Source organism: Cyanistes caeruleus, chromosome 4 (assembly GCF_971803275.1).
Source record: "Cyanistes caeruleus chromosome 4, bCyaCae1.hap1.1, whole genome shotgun sequence".
NCBI lineage: Eukaryota > Metazoa > Chordata > Aves > Passeriformes > Paridae > Cyanistes > Cyanistes caeruleus.
Genome location: NC_141704.1, coordinates 36,726,184 through 36,744,462, shown reverse-complemented (window position 1 = coordinate 36,744,462; position 18,279 = coordinate 36,726,184). Strand labels below are relative to the sequence as shown.

At 40.0% G+C, this 18,279-nt stretch overlaps 1 long non-coding RNA gene across 2 annotated transcripts; it reads right to left on the bottom strand.

Moving 5' to 3' along the window:
• Nucleotides 1–12,201: 12,201 nt before the first annotated feature.
• Nucleotides 12,202–17,245, bottom strand: LOC147653579 (uncharacterized). 2 transcript variants are annotated; one of them, XR_015286448.1, is made up of 3 exons: nucleotides 16,952–17,245; nucleotides 16,028–16,675; nucleotides 13,321–14,342 (listed from the first exon to the last, which is right to left on the bottom strand). It is a non-coding gene; the product is annotated as an uncharacterized LOC147653579 (long non-coding RNA). The 2 variants fall into 2 exon arrangements; XR_015286447.1 differs by lacking the exon at nucleotides 16,028–16,675 and having other exon boundaries at nucleotides 12,202–14,342; nucleotides 16,952–17,194.
• Nucleotides 17,246–18,279: the final 1,034 nt, after the last annotated feature.

The following is an 18,279-nucleotide window of genomic DNA, read 5'->3' as shown; positions in this document are numbered from 1 at the left end:
AGTAGGGATGGGAGGACACAGGCTCTTTAGGAAGGACAGGCAAGGATGATGAAGAGCAGGCATCATTCTCTGTGTCAATGACTAGCTGACATGCATGGAGCTCTGCCCAGAGATGGATGAGGAGCCGATTGAGAGCTTATGGGTCAGGATTAAAGGAAGCTCCGTCACAGGTGACAGAATAGTGAGGGTCTGCTATGAGCCACCAGACCAGGAAGACCAAGCAGATAAGTCTTCTATAGACAGATAAGAGCAGCCTCACGTTCGCAAAACTTGACCCTCGTGGGGGATTTCAACCACTCTGACATCTGTTGAAAGGACAGTACAGTGAGGTGCAAGCAATCCAGGACGTTAGCAGATTGCCTTGATGGTAATTTCCTTCTCCAACTGATAGAGGGTCCAACGAGGAGAGGTGTTATGCTGGACCAACAAGGGATCTGGTGGGGAATGTGAGACTCAAGGGTAACCTTGCCTGAGGTGACCATGAAATAGTGGAGTTCAAGTTCTTTGAGGCAGCAAGGAGGGCACACAGAAGCTTACTACACTGGATTTCATGAGGGCAGACTTTGCCTCTTCAGGGAGCTTCACAACAGAGTATAGTCAAAGACAGCTGGTTAATAAGGACCACATTTCCTGACTCAGGAACAATATATGCCAACAACGAGGAAGTAATTCAAAAATTCCAGGAAGTCTGCTTAAATAAGCAAGGAGGTTTTGGGAAAACTCAAAAAAAAAAAAAAAAAAAATCCCACAGAAGGAAGAAACGAGGACAGCTAGCCTGGGAGGAGTACAGAGAGATCGTCTGGACAGGAATCTGGATGGGAAAGTCAACACCCTGATGGAATTAAATCTGTCCAGGGACATCAAGAGCAACAAGAAAAGCTTCTATAGGTGCATTGGTGATGAAAAGAAGGATAGGGAAAATGTGGTTCCTCTTCAGAAGGAGGCTGCTAAGCATACAGAGAAGGCTGAGGTACCCCATGACTTTTTTGCATTGTTCACAAGTGCTCCAGCCACAGTGAACAAGGAGCAGCAGGCAAAGGCAGGGATTGGGAGAATAGAGACCTGCTCACTGACCTTGTAAGGAATCTGAAAGCACACAAGAGTTAAAAGGCCCTGAAAGAGGGCTTTAAACTAAAGATATTAGGAAGAAATTATTTACTGAGAAGGGAAAAACACTGGCACAGGTTTCCCAGAGAAATTGTGGATGCCCCATCCCTGGAAGTGTTTAAGACCAGGCTGGATGGGGCTTTGAGAAACCTGCTCTACCGGGAGGTGTCCCTGCCCTTGGGAGGGGGTTGGAACAAGATGACCTTTAAGATCCCTTCTGGAATGACCCAAGCCATCCCAGAGTTCTACATCCTATTCCTAAAAGCTAAAAGAGTGTATTTTTTTCCAGGATGACTGTAAGGAAATTAATCTGGATTAATACAGCCATGAACAGAATTTTTGCAAGTTGCAAAACTATTTTTCCTTACATATGCACTTTAATTCTGAAATAAGAATGCCCTTCTTCTGTTTGACATTAATCCAGGATCTGTGTGGACAATTAATCCAGAATAGCTATCACAGTTAATTTCCCCTGGTAGATATGCCCCAAACAAAGGAAATTATCTTTTCTTATAAATTGTAGACAAAGAGAGAGATATTAGATACTTTCCCCGTATATTATATCTAAGAAAACTTAAGCTTTCCACCTAATTCAAGTTTATTTCTCTCTAGAATCCATCTAGACTACAAGTACTTGTCTGCATTCATGCTCATATTTCTTTTTTTTTTTTTAAACAATACTATGAACGCTGCAGTGCATCATCATATTGCATGGGCCAATAAATATCTTATGGTTCCAGGAAAATTAAAACTAATTCTTAAATATTACAGCAGCTTGTGACCTACAAGTACACAAGCTTTAATTGCAAGTTTGATGAATATATTAGTGAAATAAAAAAAAAACCCAAAGCATAAATCCCTTCTCAGATGAACTTAATTTAGCACCTACATTATTCTGAAATTACAACCTAAAATGGACTGGAATTTTACTAATGGTTTTTGGAAACTTATAATCTATTTTAATATCCTTTTACACAAACCAAGCAAAATCAGGCTTTAAAGAGCAGCCTTATTCAGATTATGTTCATGTTTCTTGACAACTTTTTTCCTGGATTTTACAGAGAAGAGGCAAAGGAATTAGATTAAATTTGGGGAGTATTCTCATTGTTGCGAGGAAATATCCTGGAGGACGAATGAGCTATTAACATTCTCTCCTCAAGCAAGAAGCTGTCCCAGGAGATACAAAGGAAACAAGAAATAACAAAGACTGAAAAACAAATTGATGAAACTAGAGAGATGGTTGCAGACCTGCAAACAGCTTTTCACACTTTCACAGTTACTGTTTGAATTGAACAGTTTAGATTTGCAAACAGATGGAGAAATCCACTCATTTCTTAAAAAATCCTTGTGAAAAACACATTTCACATTAAATCCTATTTTAAAATAAATACCAATGCTTATATTTAGTCTGAAAAATCATATCTTGTGTAATATTAAGAAGTGTTGAGGGGACAAACCACAACAGAATTTGATTTTAATTTACTTTTAATACTTGAGCTGGGATTCATTGTTTCAGTGCTCACAACTCAGGCTTCCAATGTTTTGTATAGGATTAGACTGCAAATCAGTCAAGTATGTTAATTAGCTTATCCTCTGACCTGGTTTACATCAATTCCATGTATCAATACTCTTCGGCCTGGTTTATTTATCTCACATCAGTCCTATCTACAACAGTGAAAAGTCTAATTCATTACACAGGGGATCAGCAACATTATAGATCATTACACATACAGATGTATTTAAATATACACACCATTATAGCAAATTTAGGAAATTAAAGAGCTTGGAACTATCAAAGCCTTTAGCAGACATAAAAATGCAAATATTTAATGAAAAATATTTAAAACCAAGCCATGATTAAACCATATTGGGATTTCTCCTTGGTGAAACCTGCTGCTGCAGACACCCTGCTATAATTCTTTTTTTACTTTGCTCACTACAGGCTGCTGTTGATGTGTAGGTTCAAGTCATAAGCTTCAGCATCATTATGAATATTTCCCTTCTCACAAAGGACACCCTCAAGCAAGAAATCTTCTCAACATCCCAAAATATTACAAAGAAACAATAATTATGGCTAATTACTCACTCCCAGTATACTTATTTGTGGTTTACAATTTCAAAAGAGTGAATTGAAGACAGGTGCATAAAATAGGCTTAATGAGAACATCAGAAAATAGTTGCTTTAGCTGTAAATTACTACTTTTACATGATGTATTTTATTTTTAGAAGAAAATGCGTCGTTCGTAAAAGATATAAAATTAGTAGGGCTAGAAACTGAGTTCTTTTATTTTACCCCAGAAAAGGCATAACATACTACCAGTGGTCCTGAAAGCTTGCCAATATTAATTAATTAATTAATTAATTGGCATAATATTAATATTCACTAATACCTGGTGGGGTACAGTAATATTGCTTGGCATTAGCTGTAACAAGCACCAAGTCCCACTGCCTCTTTCAAGGAGTTTCATTCACCTTCTGTATTTAGTACTTGCTTTTATGACACAAACTACACCATTTATATTACTACTACTATTATTATTATTATTATTTTATTTTTCCCTCCCTAAATGAGAAACTGTTCTTTGCCTTGTCTTTCCTTTTGGTCTTCTCTTCTGAGCAGGGATACCACCCTCTTTTGCTTTTTCCTTCTGAGAAAATACTTCATTCAGTATTAAGTTTCTGCTTTTCTCCTGGCTCAAACAGAGGTTCCCCTCTTTTATGGTATATCATTTTCCTCCCTGTTTCATGGCCTCTATAAATACCGGTGTTTTTTCTCAAGGTTCCCTCCCACAAGCTCTTCCTTTCTGACCTAGCAAGGGGCAAAGCCTTCGGACCGCATGCCCATACCTTCCTCTCCTCACTGACACCGAGCATAAACCATTGATGTAGAGTGAAGTGATTCCTCCCTCTCTCCTGCCTTTGTTATGCCTCATTTTGCAGGGAGTTTCTATCAGCTAGATGCTAGATCAGACAACATGAGACAAGAGACAGCAGCTGAAAGCAAAAAAGCTTTAACCTGTGGTGGGAGGCCTGCCTTTTTGCTGCAGATAATTCCTCCTTGCTTTTCTTGTTCTCCTGTTTCAGTGCATCTGCAGCCTCAGGTCAGATTCGCAGATGCAAAAGCCTAACCTTTGTCATTGAGCAAAGGCCCGAGACAAAAGCATTCTCTTTGCCTTCCAAGGATAAAAATGTATTTTGATCACAGTTAATCTGAGCCAGACTCAAAAACACTCCCCAAAAGATAAAAAAACACTTCCATTTTATCAGTTATACTGAATATCTCTTCACTTTATTTCTTTTTGCTTGTGTAGTTACTAATAACATAGATTAACTTTGCCTTTGGGGAAAGTATTAACACCTTCAGAAATTGTGAAATGATTGCGTAACTGGCTGCCTACTTAGTTTCCTGGAGGTCCCAAGGCTATCCTCTGCTCTAAGGCAAGGACAAAGTATCCTAAAACACAGGAAATACTGACTGAAATTCCCTGGCTTGTGTACTGGTTTTCACCTGGGAGACCAGAACAACACTACCTGGTCCTCAGGTTTATGAAGGTACAAAATGGCCCTTGATTAAAAAGAAGCAAGGAATTACCAGGAAATTTGGGATGAATTGCAAGCTGGTTTCATACCTCCAGCTGTGGCCCACACACTCCCAGTTACTTTATGTGGCTGGAGGGCTTCCCCATTAATGCTGATGATGGATTATCATTAAAGCTTCCTGTAAACACAGGATGTGTGTAGATATGTGTGAGGGCGTGCATGTGATATTTTTTCCCTCAGCTGGATTCTCAGAATATTATATTCAGAATATATTCAGAATAATAAGCACTTGAGGTTTGGTGTTATCACAGTGCACTTTTCTGCCTATCTATGATCATAATACCTCTGAACTTCGTTAGGTAACCAGTTAGATTTAGGATGAACTTTTCCCAATTTGGCATACCGAGCTGATATCACTTCTTCAACATTTTCATCCCTCGGCCTAAGTAGTAATGAATAATGTCCTCAAAACAATAGGTAGTATTTATTAAATCTTTCTACATAACTGAAATGTCTAGTATCTTTTAAATTGTATTTTCTCTGGATGAAAAATTGGTCTTGGATTTTAAAGAGTCTATCTTCAACATTCAGTATTTGACTGGATCCTCATTGTTGGCAGCAAGAACTATCTCTTTGGCTTGTATATACTAAGATTAAGTAATATCTTTCTAATTGGTTTTTCCCTTTAATTTAATTGTAAATGAGGAAAAAAATGTGGCATAATTTGGAAAATAATTTCCTGTCCTTATTTTTTATGGCCAGTGTCTTGTGGCTTACAGATTTCTGACTGACCAATAGCTTGAATGTATTAAAAATTCTCAGTGCAAAAACTAAGGAAGACAGAAATGAATACTGTGTTCCCAGCAGTTCCTTAGACTAATCTGGGAGGAAAAGAGTGTAATCTCATTATGTTTTACAGTGGTTGTATGAGTCTATCTGTAATAGATCCTAAAGGATGTACAGCACTATTTTGGTGCAAGTACTGATAAAATTTCAGCAATATTCTCTTACCTCATGTACTACACAGCTGTGCTAGAGCTCTAATACATTTCTTGGCAAAGTATCTTCTTACTAAACATATATTCTTTCTCTAGTTCCCTAGCAAAAGCAAGCCAAATCCAAACATTTTGTAACAACTCCTCAGAATGCATTTTCCAAATGTCACTGTCACTTGCTCCTGGTTTCTTCCATCAGCTGTCACACTGGAAATGTGTCTTGTCCTGAAGGTTTATGCATACCTGGAAGAGGATATCAAAGTCTGAAGCATAGAGATTGTCCCAGCATGCTCCAGAGAACCCCTTAATGCAGTTGTTAATATTCAGGAGTGTGTTGTGGGATCTCAGCCCAAGTGACATCAGATTTGAGCAGTGTGTCCTTTGTTGCCTTGCAAAAGGGTGAGCCAGCTCTTGGCTTCTCTGCCCGCTGCTGAGGTGCAGAAAGGCAGAGCCTGATTGTTTGAACATCTTCTTTCATGGCATCATGTTTTACTGTGCTTTACTTTACTGTGCTAAGGATATTTTTGGTTTTTTAATTTTTAGTACCGATGGAACCATCAGGAGAGAGTTTCCCATCAGGAAGGATAAAGATTACCAGCACAATAAAAATTAACACTAAATTCTGTACAATGGTCTCTAATCTATCCTTCTGTATCTTGTGGCCTATTAAATGTCCCTCCAGTAGTGAGTAAAAAGCTCATAGACTGTAGTTTCCCACAGAAAACCACATTGTGGGTCACTGAGAGAAGCGGCTGAGGTCTCACAGCTACCCAGGACAGACAAGGACAGAGATGCTTTCAGAGAAATACTCCTATAGCCATGTCTGAGCCAAGAAAGGAGATGGAAAAGAGGGTTCTCCTGCTCCTCCAGGCTCCCAAAATGCTCCTTCCCAGGCTTGCCCTGGCCATCACACCTACCCAGATGCTGGGCAGATGTGACCCCTGCAAGGCAGCAGCCCTTCCATTCAGGTCCTGCTTCTGTCCTAGTAGGTTGAGTAAAGAGCCATGCTTAACTGCAAAGAGCCCAAAGAACAAAAATATGTAAAGAAATCAAATGTAGCCCAAGAGAAAATTTTCCTTATTCACCTTTCAGGTGAGCATCTGAACCCAATTTTTTCAAAATTATTCCTGCCTGCATGTGAAGCTGTAAGCACTGGTGCCCTAAAGGAAGGGGGGAAACAGAGGGTCATGCATCTACATTTCCCAAGGCCAGGAATAAACACTGCAGCCCACCTCTGTTCCTTCATAAAAAAAGTCAGAGCCAGGCATTTTAAAATTTGGTATTTTATCAGATGATCAAATTTAAATAGCAGCTTGAGCTTGAAGTAGTCATGTACAGGAAAAAATGGATTTAATTTATTTCTTTCCTTCTCTTCCCTGTGCCACTCAAGTGTTGTTTCAAATAGGATTATTTTGTCATTCAAGTTTCAAGGTTAAGATTTGCTGCTATTTATGACTCTAAAATCCTTCAAACCAGTAAACTATCACAGTAATTCCAGAAATATATTGAAAAAACTGAACTGAGAGCTGAGAATCCTGTGGGCCATGAGAAATGGAATATATTAACATTCACCTTTGAATGCTTTTCTCAGTTGTTTATATATTAAAATATAATAATAAGAAGAAAACTCCTTGAAGCATCTATGCGATTGCACGTTGGTCTTCTTTTGAGAAACACAAATTATATTTCTTCTCTGTTAGGGTTTGCAGCACAACAAAAGCCCAGTAAACAGTGATGAATGGCTCTTCCTTCTCACTGGGGGAGCAGCTTTGGAGTGCCCATATGCTAATCCTGCCCTTACCTGGCTGAAAGATAAATCAGGGGGTAAAATTTTCTGACTTTCAACCCCTCCTCTGGCTAAATGAGTAAATTGTGTTCACATGTGAGTTAAAGTATTTTGTTTTCCTCTTTCATTTTTTGCCTTTGAAGAGAGAGTAAATTGTAACAACCCATGCCTATTATTAAGACCTGAAGAGAAAATGTTTAAATTAAAGACTGTACAAACATCCAAGCAGCAGTGTAATAAGCTCTATTTGGGAGGCAATGTAGCAACATTTCGTATTCTTTATGTGGTTCATTACTTAAAACTAAATAACAATTGCTAGTTTTATTGCTGCTGTTTCACAAATGCTGGGATTTTCTCTGTTGGTGTTGAAATCTAGTATGATTTCAATTTTTTTCTTCCTGACATTTTACTCTACTATTTTAATATTGATCAGCAGATACATACTGTAATCTCTGCTTTCTGCAAGTTGTAACAGAGCAAGAAAACACAAAAAAATCCTCTGAAAAAGCCTAACCACACTGGTTTTTATTGTAACATAAGGCTTGCATCTGAGACTACCATATCATCCCTCTGGTTTTATTTCACTTTTTACCTTGAATGAATTACTTAATGATGGGAGGCAAACCTTTGCTAAAAGGCAATGTGGTGTTTAAATAGTTAGACCAAAATTCCAGCAAACTGCATCTATTATTTCTGAAAAGGGCTGTAAAAGGAAGTGCCATCTTCCAAAGCTGCTATTTTGAAATATGTTAGAAACAGAGTGCAGGACCAATTTTATCACCCTCCCATTTGTCTGTCTATACATTTCTGTCTGTCTATTTACTTCTCAGAAGCTCATTTCATTCCAGTCCTCAGAGATAATTTTTTTTTTCCCCTAAAAGTGTTTTTTGCACCAAGTACTTGTCATGGCCTTAAACACTTAAACAGAACCTCTGACAGAGATGCAATATTACTTTGGCTTGGGTTATTAAATGGAATGCCATGAATGGCTGCCTGGCATAGCCTCTCTTTCATGCAAGATGCTGCAGGTGACCCAAGGACAGTTTGTGCCTTTCATGAATGTCATGTAGGTGGAAAAGTAAAACTTCAGCACAAGCCAGACTAGACAGGGGACTGAGACAGAGGAAAATATTTCAGGATCTCTGTTGCCCTCTTGTTGGCTGGGGCTGTAGATAAGACATGAGGTATGCCCAGGGAAGTTGGGGTATGTTTGGGTGCAGAACCTGGCAGGAGAATGAGGGGATAGATGGTGCCAGGAGGTGCCCAGAAGTACCACCCATTTAATGTCAATTACTCAGCAAGAAGGAAATGGCTTTTTTTGTGGTGGTTTATTCAGAAGTGAGAATTCTTGGAATCACACAACTTTGAGTAAATATTCTAGAAGGCTTGTGGAGTCCCTCCTACCATTTTTATCTTCTTGTTGAAATCTCACAGCTGGTAATCCCACAAATCTTCTGAAAAATAAAGGTCTCTGTTTTTCCAAAACCTTTTTTTCAAATATTGCACTAGCAAAATTTCTTAGAAGATGTTCCTTTCCTGAAGCCTGCAGTGGAAAGCACCCTAAGAAAGCATTGTGTGATATGGCACATGAGATCATGGTTTGGAAACTACTAGAATAAGTGATTTTAGGCAAACAGAGAATGAATGAACAAAGACCATAACTAAGAATTTTTTCTAGCTAAAAGGCAGACAGGCCAAGAGAGAGACCCAGTGCTTCTCTTCCCTAGGAACAGCAAAGTCATTACTCACAGGACTTCTATAGGCTGGAAATCACTTTAAAAATGCAAACTGCCTCGGCACAGTCCCAGAACAGAACAATTCTTGCTGTGAGGAGCTGTCAACTTGTTTTGTGAAAAAGAACTTGACATTTGGGATAGTCTATAAACACCAAGAAGAATAAGCTGGGAGTGCAACCAAAAGCACAAACCTATTCTTGCAAAGTACAGATGGGGCCTACAGAAATACCAAACCAGAAGGATTGAATAAGTAAGTTACTCCTCGCTCTCACCCTCTCCCCCTCTATCTGTCTCTGTTTTTAACCATCCTGAGCTTTAGAAATGCCAGCTTTTTTAATCTCTAAAACCATCTGTGTAGCTTTTCTCAGTGGTATCCTTTCACTTACATCCTGTATCATTGGTTTGTCTGTCTCTCCTGATGTTGATAATGTTGTTAGCAGCTTCTCTTGAACTTTCCTATGAGCATACTTTGAATGACAAAGGGGAAGGAGAGGAAAGGCAATGCAAGTACAGAGCTGATTTATATAGCCTTCTGCATATTGAATCAGTTTAGTTCTGTCTTGGTCCATTTTTCTTTAGCAGCAAAAATTTTAATCACAGAGAATTTTGCAATTCTTTTGCAAGAATGGGTGACATCTCCCCAGCCACTGCCCCTCTGTCCTGTAGCAGGCTCCTTGGGGAGGACCTCAAGGCACTGCAGAAGTCTGGCTATTGTGATACCATTGTTGTTCATGCAATTATTTGATAAAACTCTCCATGATGCTTTCTCAAGCTGCATAAGGAAAGGAACCTTTGGCTAACCACCTGAAACAGGGGATGCCCCTAAAACCAGGGTGGTTGTAATTTTTTTCTTTTTTCTGAACAACAAATTAGCGGTTTAGTTGTCATGTAATTCTGATATTTAAATAATACTTCCTGATTAATAATAATTCCTTCTGTCCACACTTCTCTCTGTGTCAAATCTTCCTTTTTGCAAAGACTAAGTGCCCCAAAGGCACTCAACTGTAGCCCACAGTCTAAGCGCACTAAAATCCCTTTATTTCCCCCACTCCTCCAGGACTCCACACTAGCACTTTTCCTTGAAAATAGCACATTTTGCTGTTTATGTCTCTCTGGTGCAGAAACTGTGTTGGTTGTATGAGGAGTGGTTAATTCCACAGTTAACCTCTCTCGATCTTTCTGCCACGGCAGATGAGTAGGCCTCAAGATCAGGAGGCCAGGGAATAGGGTGGTGAAGCAGCTATCAGCTCTGAAAATATATTCTGTTTTGTTTTGTTCTGTTCACACCATGTCATTTCCATTCCATCCAGTCTGTATCATCAGCCCAATGACTTAACTCTTCCCAATCGATCTCCCTTCAGCCCTTGGCAAAATGAGCAAGTCAGAAAACTGCAGTCGGCCCAGCAACTGTGTCAGGGGCGCGCAGCCTCCTCCAGAGAGGCAGTAAAATGGAATGGCAAAGCTTTCCAGAAGAATTGCTATGCATCTTTGACACTGATAATCCGTGTTTCAAAGGATTACAGAGGACAAGACCCCTTTGCAGTCTCTCATCCCGGCACTGGGAGGTCTGTGCACACCTGGAGCAGGACTGTGCTGCCTGGGGTGGCGGCTGGGGACAGGCAGCAGGCAGCAGGAGTCCTGCCCAGTGCCAAACTTACAGGCAGCCCCTTGAGTTATCCTCCCATCCCTGTAGCACCAACAGCTAGGACAGATGTTAACTGCTGGATGTGGATGTTGCTCCAAGCACATCTCCTTGCTGCTCCTGGCAGATGTGGAGTGTCACACTGTGTCTCAGCCTGTATTTTCTCTGCCAAGAAATAGATATTTCTTGGAACTAATAGAAGGAACTAATAAACTAGCTGCTTTCTGTGTGTTCAGTTGGCTACATGCTGATGAATACATAGACAGATGAGGAGAGATTTGACCGGTGTTTTTTCCATCTTGGGTATTTCCAAGTGTCCTCTGATGTTCATGCTGACTGCTAGGAATCATGGCCTGGTTGGATAGGCCAAGGACTCCTCGCTCTCCCTCCTCTACATATATCTTTCCATTTTTTCCCCAAGATTTCTAGTAAACTTTGGAAACTCTTTCTATTTCATTGGCTAGGAGATGTGATGTCACACACACTTATGTGAGTGACTTACCACAAGGTCTTCAAAGTCTGCTACCCAGGGAAGTCAAGGTAGGCTTTCAACATCAGGGACTCACAAAGGGTTTTCTGAATCCCCTTTCACAGCAGCAGCAACTTCGGAAATGACTCAGGAACTGACACCTCCTAAAATACAATGGTCTTCTCCATCCTCAGCAATCCATACACTTTAACAACTTACTTCCTAAGAAGTCTTACCCAAACAGGATAGCTCAAAGTTGCATTAAAAAATTAAATTTTAATTATTCAATTAAAAATTATTTTACAAAGGGTTGATGCTCAGGCTTCACAGTACTCAATAACTGGAACAAGCTCTTTTTGTAGACCAAGGAACAAAATTGAAGCCCTGAGACCTTGCTGTTTTGGCATACTTAGAGTCCTTACAATCCTCCACTGTCAGAATTCCATGAGCTTTTTCCTTCCTTCCCATTCATCCCCACAGTCTAAGTTTTTGCAGTGAAAAGATCCAGCTCATTTCACAGACATCAGAGAGTGCAGAATTTCAACCTTCAAAGTTGCCTCCACACTGTGCCTTCAAACATCTGTCTGATCTTTCCTGACAATACCATTGTTACAAGCCTCCAATTGTGTAGTTATCAGCCATGTACTTGAATGTGCTGGTTTAAATACAGCTTCTGTTTGCATGCCTGTCATTGTACTTCCACAACTAACCATGAACAAAAGTACTGTTGCTCAGCAGCTAGCAAAACTGCACAAATTCTTTTTAAAATTCATTTGAAATCAGGATCATTCGGAAACCTTCTGCAATCACAATGTTGTGCTGGGCAATACAAAACCCCTGCAACAGTTTCTGCAACTTTGTTGGCTGGTCCTTCCCTCCTCCTGCAAAACTATGCTCCTAGCTCAGATGTGATGTCTCCAAACAAGTAGAGCAGGTAGAGTAGAAGTAGAATTTATGGATGTAGACGGGAAGGAGATATAGCAAATATCTACATGTTTTTCTTGAGAATTATTTCAGAAATAATTCATCTGGTCAAAAAAAAGCTGAAAAATACAAGTTCAGAAAAAGACAACTTTCTGTACTACCCATCTGTAGATAAGCAGAAAAACTTGTCCTGATTTCAGCAGTGCAAACTCACTTAATTACTCACTGACAAAGTCCAAACTCAGAGCATTTGCTTCCCCAAAATGATATTTTACTTTCTAAATTGAAAATTTTCACATTTGAAAGAATTTCTCCAGCTTAATATGACAGACATCACATTGCTCCCACAATATTAATTAATACCTTCTTCTGTAGAGCAGGATGGAGACAGTGAGATCCAAGGAAGTGAGGTAGGGCTGTGGTCTCCCAGCCATAACAGGACAAATAAGTTGTTCTTCATGCAAGTTACCAGAAATCAAATAAAGGGAATGGAGAGATTCTCCTTGAGCACAGTGACTGTACAGGGATGGCCTGAGAAGCACGGGACAATTAAGCACAGGCTAGAGACCACAGTTTAAAATAGCTTTAACTTATGTTCTCATCATCTTAATTTTGAACTCTGCAGAAGCCAGAGTGGCTTACCAGGGATGCCCCAATGATAGCCCAGCATGATCCCCAGTGCACCAGGACCTTCCACATGCTGCAGCCCCATGCCACCATGTTCAGTCTGAGCAACTAAAATCCACCACACTTGGTCATCTCGGGAGCAACACCAGCCACATCACTGAAAAAAACTTGGCTCCTCAAGCCAGGCTGGGTTCAGAGAGAGGAGGCAGTGGCATACACCACACAAACACACAGGTGGCCAAAAGGAGCTTAAGTCCAAAGAGGATTTGAGGCCAGTGCCTGCAACTGGAGCACTGCTGACAGTCTTCTTAGTCAATAAACTCTGTAAGGAGCAAAAACTCTTACCATTCTTCAAAAATATGAGACTTAAAAAGCAATGGCCATGCTAGGAAGATAAGGCAAGGAATGTATCTGATCTTTCTACCTTGTGCTTGAAGCCTGCATTGCTCACTCTCTTCAGACCCAAGGGTCTAGTTTGGCTTTTCAATTTGTAATTCCCTAATACAGATAAAGCTCATAGAATATTTCAGATCCCTTATCAGAATTTAGTGATGTTATCTCACTGATGTCCAACATTTGTAACAACTTGTCACATTCATGTTCATCTGTAGGAGATAAAAGCATACAGGCACCTAGCAGTGAGAGACTCTTGGACTTGAGAGTATCTCAACAGTCCTCAGTACTGAAACCTCAGAGCTGGAATTCAAACTAAGGTTTTAAAACACTGAACAACTTTATTATTTTTCTGTTTGTTTCATTAGCAGGAAAATGCAAGTTCTTTCATGTAGAGTTACTGATAACAGAAGCTGGCTAGTGCCGAATGCCCCGCTGAATTCACAGTGGGACTTGTGGAACTGGATTGTATAGCAACAAATGCCAACTGCTTAATGTCTCACTGAATTATAGATTTTTGGAAGACTGTTTAATAAGAAGGAAAACAGTTAAGGTGGTTTCTACCTAATTTTGCACATGTATAAAACGCATGGGACCAACACTGACAACATTATTCAGGAGGATTACATTACTGTTTCACACTCCTTGTAAACCTGAGCCCTTAATAATTAATATATTACCCCCATTTATATTATGCATTAAGATATAATTAAAATTTTAAAAAAAGGCTGGTCACTTTTAAAAAGACCTAACACCTTTTTTTTTTTCATAAGCAAATGATTCTGTTTTTCCTCCATGTCTCAAGATATTTCCTCCAAAGGTGTTAATGCACTTCAAAAGAGAAATGACAGCGGTAGGTTCCTTTGCTTTGTACTTGTTTTGTATGATTCTGTGTTTACCATTTAAATTCAAGTAATTTGAATTAGGCTACAGCATGCAGCTTTAAGCAATTGTACATTGGTGAAACATGAGGAGGCTGTAGTTTGTTCAGGATTCCATCCATCACTGGGGTGGGAGTCACCTTCTGCCACAGTAGGTATGCTCAGCACGGTGCACAATTAATGCCACGGTGTTCTTCTGGATTTATTCAGCATTGCCTTCTGATGGGTTCTGCTCTCAGCAGCTGAAAAGTAACACCAATTTTATACAAACTCCTGCCGTTTCCACCAGCTCACGATTAAAGCAAACTGTCTGCAAGATTAAGCTCTACAGAAAAGAACAAGCAAAATAAATGAGGGGGCATCCAGCATCCTGCTAATTATTGTGCTTGTGCATGCACACACAGTCTGTGTGTGGGTGCATATGTGCGTGTATCTGCCTTCTTATTAACAGCAAGGCCACTACAGGAACTACTTAACAGCAAAGTCATCCAGGATTTCCCTGCTTCATCTGCTAACATTTTTGCTAGACTTTAACCTGTTGGACAGAATTATTCTAGGCAGACTTTCTTGCAGGCTGTATAATTAGGGAAATATCCAATTTCAGACTTTTGGTTTTTTTCTTATTCTAAGAAAAAGTTTAAGGAAAAAATATATATCCTAGCCTCATCTTGAAAGGTTAACAGCACATTTGCTACTCCTGTGCAAATCAACCCAAATCTGACCATTCTTATGTGCCTTCCTGAGATCACAGTCCAAGCACAGGAAAGCAGTTAAATTCCTGACAGAGTCTGTGCTTTCAGGGCGTGGGCCCCACTGGGGTGCCTGGGCATTGCCCAGCAGCTGCTGTCCGAGGCTGCTGCTGCTGCTCACCTGGCCACAGTGACCAGGACTGGCAGCAGAGGCCCCACTTGGCTCGCTCTGTGAAACTGCCCTCTTCAGCTAGAGCCAAGGTGGGCTGCCCATGAATCATTGCCTGTGGAGGGGTGACAGATGAGCCTGTGTCTGTCTATGGTTCATTTGTCTCAAAAAGTTTGGGAGGCACTTGGGGCTCATGCACTTTGGGGCTCATGCATTTTCCCAGTCACCAAGTGGCTGTGATTACTGCTGCCAAGGCTTTGCTGACACTGAACCACATAAAGGTTGGGGCCAGCTCTATCAGCTTTCTGCAAGGGTAATCAGCAGAGATCTTTGGTGGCTGAAATTAGTGGCACCTCCGGACCACAGTTTTCCTTCTTTTTTTTCCACCTGAAAAATTAAGATAACAATGTCCTTTGATCTTATAGAGGGAAAACATAATTCAATGCTATTTGTGAGTCACCTGAAAACAATAGCAGTGCCTGCCACCAAAAAGCTGCTGATGGAATTAATAATTATGTATCCAGATCACAGCTTGAATAGAGTGCAATACCCAAGACATGGGGCCATGTACTGAACTATGAAGATAAAACAGAATATTGAAAAGCTGCCCAGCAAGTGATCCTAATCCATCCCAACCACCTGTGGGTAAAAAACGTGTAGCTGTGTGATGGAGCACTCATCATTATGCAAACAGAACTCAATTAAACATGCACAGGCAAACTTGAGTCTGGTATTTTCTAAATTCTAAGAGCTTGCTTTTATAAACAATCATATCCTTTCAGTGTGTATTTTTGGACATGATATATGTGAATGTCTTGTGTAAAAATACAATTATGAACGCACACTTCGTTCCCTCATTTGGCTTTCACCTCACTCTGGAAAAAACATATTGCCTACACAGGGAGGGAGGAAGCCCTACTCAACCTATTAAAGTGAACAGTACAGCTAGTGATCTCCAGTGCTTTAAAGTACTGGAAGTAAAGTAAGGGATTTAAAAGAGTGCTTATTTGCATGCTCAGCCTACTTCCAAAGCCAGACATATTACGTGTCGGGACATATGCTTACCAACCTGATTATCATAGCAGTCTCAAAATCTTGATCACACACTAAATTGGTGCAACTGTCATGAATATCCTTAGGTGCACAGTTGCTGATGCCAGTAATATCAAAGTTCAGCACATCTTTAATTTCCATATGCTGAAGACACCAGGGCAATCACTTTCAGCTGTAGAGATAGTTCATCTTGTGCAATTTGAAACCATCTCAAAAGATCAGTGTTTGCAGCACTCCTAAAATATCTCCAGATTGGGGTGCTTGGTCTAGCTACTTGGAAATTCAGTCTTGAGAGACATTCAACTCTTGGTTTTGCTGCAGAGCATCAGTGGTATATTAGCCATCTGCATCAGAAATGGCCAGCTCTTGCAGCTAAGACAGCAGCAACACAAGAGGGAACAGTTTGAAAGAAGAGTCCAAATGCAGGGCTCCCCAAATATGTAGCTCCACTGACTAAAAATCAGCAAGACATTCACTATTCACAGTCACTGCCACAGTGGCCTTGCTGGGTTTCACAAGTTGAAAAGGAGAGATTAATTCTTGACTTGACCCCACTTTTGACAGCTCTGCAGAATCCCAGTCAACATGTTGCAAAGTATCTTATTGGTGATGTCCATGGACATCCTGGGGCAGCTGCTCACAGGGTGTTTGTGGAAGAGGACACCTACAGACATGCACCAACTTAAAGTACCACACTTATGGCAACTGAAGAAAATATCATCTTAGCATAATTCTTTTCTTGCAAGAATTCTCTAACCAGTAATGAAATGGCATTAATGAAAATGTTCCATAATAAAAATTCAAAGTCATTACTCTAAACACTGTAATGATTTAGGATTACTAAGCAATTTGCACAAATTAATTGGAGGCAATAAGTTAAATGCAGTTTTCTGCTATTGAATCAAGCCAAGCCTTTAGGTCAGGAAGAATTCACAAATACCTGTAGCAAATACATCCCTGCCTTGCACTCCTGATGTTCCCTCCAGCACTGAAACATCCAGCATTTGAAGTTAAAACGACACATCTGTGCTGGACTTGTGTGCTTGTTTGTCCAAAGTTTTCCAGTGAAACCTATAATCCAGTCTGTTTGTGTAAAATCCAAAAGCCACCTTCATTATTGGGAAGAAAAGAAAGAAAAAAGTAAGTAGTTTTTCTTTTGGACAGGAAGTAAACCCAACCTAGCAAACACCAGTGAGGATTTATTATCTAAATGAGTTCCTCCTGTGGTGAACTTGTCAATGACTTGCCTGCCAATACTAATGAAATCAACCCACCTTTCTTGTTTTGAGCAGTGCCTTTAAATTCCTAATTGGGTCCTTACAGCCATGTACTATGCCTGACCAGTCAAAGCTCACATCTCTAACGAGTTTAGGCTTTCTTAAACTTTGAAAAAGAGTTCAGTAGCTACCTCTAAAATTGGTGAGGGCAATAAAGTTGAAAAAAATCTGCCTGAAAAAAAATCTTGGTATACCTGACATAAATGTCATAGATATTTCAAAGGTGAAATAAAGACAATTCATTGCAAGATTTCTTACCAGAAATCTCATATCCCATACTAAAATAACGAAAACATTTTTACACCTGAGTAATGAAAGTGGGCAGTGACAACACCTACAAATCAAGAATATTTTCTCAAGCAGACAACTTCTGATTAAGGTAGAGATTACACTAGTTTCTGGCTTCACTTATTATACCTATGTATAAATGTAATACAAGGGTATGTTTTTACAGTTATTTGGGTCTTTAATTGACACTCCCTTCAGCAAAGGATTAACACATCAGAAGAAAATGAAAATACTCTAATGGTGATATATGTTGTTTGAAATATAATGATTTTTCTGAGTTGCCAAACTCCTTATTCCCTATGTTGCTGTTACAAAAGCATGTATAATGTGAATTAGAGAAAGAAAAGGAGGCTTGTATTTACATCTGGACTTCTAACTGTTACCATTTAAAAGGGCTGTGAGGTACCTGTAGGTACAACTCACTCTTTTGTGACCAGTGTATTTAGCAGTTTATTCATGTTAGGCAGAGTTTATTTGTTATTTTGCAGGCTGGGCTGCACCGGAACTTTGTGGATTGCTGTTCTCAATGGAGCTTGATTTCCTGCTGTCTCTCTTCATCACCTTTCTCCTTTTGTGGATTCCCCTGCCATTCTCCTGCTTGTATCTCTGAATAGTGGGCATGCTTTTCATTTTAAAAATTACTCCTACTGTGAGCTCACTTAACGGGGTTGGACATCTGTGATTTTTCTCTTCAGTGGGTCTT